Source organism: Mizuhopecten yessoensis, unplaced genomic scaffold, assembly GCF_002113885.1.
Source record: "Mizuhopecten yessoensis strain PY_sf001 unplaced genomic scaffold, ASM211388v2 scaffold11011, whole genome shotgun sequence".
In the NCBI taxonomy this organism is placed as follows: domain Eukaryota; kingdom Metazoa; phylum Mollusca; class Bivalvia; order Pectinida; family Pectinidae; genus Mizuhopecten; species Mizuhopecten yessoensis.
Genome location: NW_018408834.1, coordinates 777,970 through 781,704, shown reverse-complemented (window position 1 = coordinate 781,704; position 3,735 = coordinate 777,970).

The window sequence follows — 3,735 nt, the reverse complement described above, 5'->3', positions numbered from 1 at the left end:
ATCTCGGCCATTATCACCCCCAAGTGAAGTTGCAAGCTGTTCTCATGTAAGTAGCTATATGTAAATGGAGTAATTACGATAATCTTCAGGCAGAACAAAGTGAAAAAAAACATAACAGGCATTAACCTGCAAGGTTATTGTTTTTCTGACCAGAAGTTCATAAAACCAATATTAAAAATGTTGATTATGCTAATGACATAAAAATCCATGCAAGATTGAAACCGTTTGCTTCTTCTGTTGCTGCATTATCCCAGATATTGAAACTAGGCTGCTTGCATTATTGAACTTTAGGATATTTAAAAAAATAAGTTTTGCCAAATATTGAATTTACCATTGTTCATATTTAGTTATCCCAGTCATCTAGTTAAAATAGAAACTTAAAGTTAGTCTTTAACCCTTTCACCACTGTAGACCATAATGGACTTTTCCATATCAATGTATTGTAGAGTCTACTAAGTTACATAGGGGTGAAAGGGTTAAGAAACTACCCTTTTATTATAAAATGTATAATTGTAAAAATAATATCAATTACTGTGTGCGAAAATCTTCAAGGACAAAAGGAGGAACAAATAGGATAGATTCGTCGGGAAAGCTTGACACATACCTCTTGCCGCGGTCTCTTTGATCTGTGAGCCAAACAAAGGTATACAAAGCCAAACCCTATAGCCAAATAGAACTAGATCACATTATGTATCGTGTGCACTTCTAACTTAAAACTGAACACAGCACTATGTTTTTATGAAATTCAGTCTATAAGTAATTGTTCATTATGTTGTCAATAGAAGTCTACATCTGGAGAGATATTTATCGTTGTAGCATCTGGAGAGATATTTATCGTTGTAGCATGCTACCCATTTAGCTGGCCATGCTATATAGAGCTAGTCAGTATTGATTGTATGTAAGTCAGTTTAACTATGCTACTTAAGTGAACTTCTATCTTGTGAAATAAAGGTCATTTGTAGTACATGTCATGGTTGCTACTTTAATGTAAGAGTTGGTGTTTGTGAAATATAAGTTACTTGTTGTTTGTTAATTATTTCAGTTTATGTTTTGTGAAATACTAATAATTTGTAATATGTTAGCTATGTTACTTGATATTGACTTATGTGATTGTTAAGTGACATTGTACACCACATGTATGTACATACCACAATATAACGATGAATTATAACAACCTCCAGGGTACCTAACAGGATAGGTCCCTGGAGCCAAAATGTGCTGTTGTGTTTGATGTTCTCCTTGCAAGGGAACACAGATATGACTTGCTTGGTTCCTGAGTTCACCCTACTTGCAAGGGAACACAGATACGACTTGCTTGGTTCCTGAGTTCACCCACCTTGCAAGGGAACACAGATATGACTTGCTAGGTTCCTGAGCTCCCCCTACTTGCAAGGGAACACAGATATGACTTGCTAGGTTCCTGAGCTCCCCCTACTTGCAAGGGAACACAGATACGACTTGCTTGGTTCCTGAGTTCACCCTCCTTGCAAGGGAACACAGGTATGACTTGCTTGGTTCCTGAGTTCACCCTAAGTGTTAACATTTTATAGCAAGTTCCTGTATGTAATGTGTACAAGTATGTGTGACCAGGATTTTACATGTGTATGAACATCAGTTAGGATTATATAATGCTGTATTTTTTCTTCTTATATTATTTATTGACATTTTTCTTCTCTCTTTATCTTCATTTTTCTATTGGTCTAATTACAAGGTATATTACTCAGCCCCTGCCTTTTTAGTTAGCTTTGAAACTCATTAATCATATAAATATTATGGAAAGTGTCTTATCAAATATTCATCATATATAAAGGACTGCATGTCTAGTCAGTTAATAAGCCCCATATAGCCCGACATGTTCTCTCAACAAAAAGGGTCCTAATTATTTGAGAAGAAGCAGCCGTTCTGAAATCGGGTGAATCCAAAATCTAATGCTAGTAATGTCATGTGATCATGCCAATGTCATGTGATCATGCCAATGTCATGTGATCATGCCAATGTTAAGTATCTACCTTAGTGTGTCAAATATTCATGTTAAGCAAGAAAGATGTTCTTTTCTCATCTTTGTAGCAAAAATGGCATCACACCAAATGATGGCGATGCTATGCATGTTTGTGAAATATTAAGCACCTGATTTCCAACACCATCCTACATTGTATTGTTATTTTTTGTTTTCTGATTTTTGTTTTGAATTGAACGGTTGCAGGAAAATGAGGAAAAGACACCTGGCTCCTAATGTGGTGGTAATATCGGGCCCAGGCCTCTCAATGATTAGCATGTGTAGAAAGCAATAGTAAACCTCATCAATTTTAGTTGGTTAAATGGTACCAGGAAAATAAGTCCAAACATTATTGACATTTTACAACTGCCCCATCAAAACTCGAGCAGGAGAGTCTCAAACAATTGGTAATATAGACTAGATAATGTCTTAAACACAACTTTTTACTTCAAAACTTTGTCACCAAAGTGTTCAATGTGTGCTCGTTGATTCACTGAATAATTTCTGTTCAAAACAGCTCGGAATCAATATTGGTGTTTATTTCAGTGTTGTATGTGCGACAGAAATCCTTACATTTCATCACTGCCAATTTCAATTGTATTTGTCAAAGGTTTGTCTTTTTCTTGGAATCAGTGTGAAAGTGCTAAGCACTACATTGTTTAGTTATGACGGACAATCTGACCAGAATGTTTGGTTATGACGGACAATCTGCCTTCTTGTCAGGGCAGTCATGTCATGTTATTAAAGGCAAAATAAGTTAAAAGCCCTTAAACAATGGTTGATGATATGCTGTAGTTATTTCCTATTTTGAAGGACTAAGCAAGATTGACATAACAATCATAAATATGGCAATTTTTGTTTGACTGTGTTTAAATAAACTTTTAGTATAAAGTTCTTGTCCAGTTCACCTCTGGTATTCTTAAGGAGATAAAAACTGTAAGAAATCCTATTAAACGTTTATGCTTTGTTTACTTCATAGCTTTGTGTTTTGGTGTTAAGGTATTAGATATCTGCTAGTGCTGCTTTTGTACTTGTGTTAACATTTTATTTCCTAGGGTTTATCATGCATGAAAAATTGTTATTTTCAATCTGTTTGTTACACCTATTTAATTTGTTAGACCCTTATTTTAAAATCTCTTATCATGCTGGTTCTACTGCAAACTTTCTTGAAAATTTCAACATTTATGAACTTTTTCTGTATGATGTCTATTGCTACGTAGAGGTGCTCAACCAATACACATCTCAGATTGAAAACATCTAAGTAAATTACCATGTGTGTATGTTCAGACCATCATATGAAATTCCTCATCTGTAATTTGCTAGTCTTGTAGGTTCTGTAATGTTCATATTTGTTAGGTAACTTACATCAGTGTTGTTACCAGACGTTAGTTAGTGAGGTAAAATCAAGCATAAATAATGTCATTTTGTGACTCAAAAAGCATTTTAGGAGGTCAAATACCCTCATGTGGTTTAACGGAAAATCAGTGCAAGTTCTTGACACAAACATTCCAGACAAACAGCATCAATTTTCTAGACATACATAACAGGTAACCATGTGGACTAGACATACATAACAGGTAACCATGTGGGCTAGACATACACAACAGGTAACCATGTGGACTAGACATACACAACAGGTACCCATGTGGACTAAACATACACAACAGGTAACCATGTGGGCTAGACATACATAACAGGTAACCATGTGGACTAGACATACATAACAGGTAACCATGTGG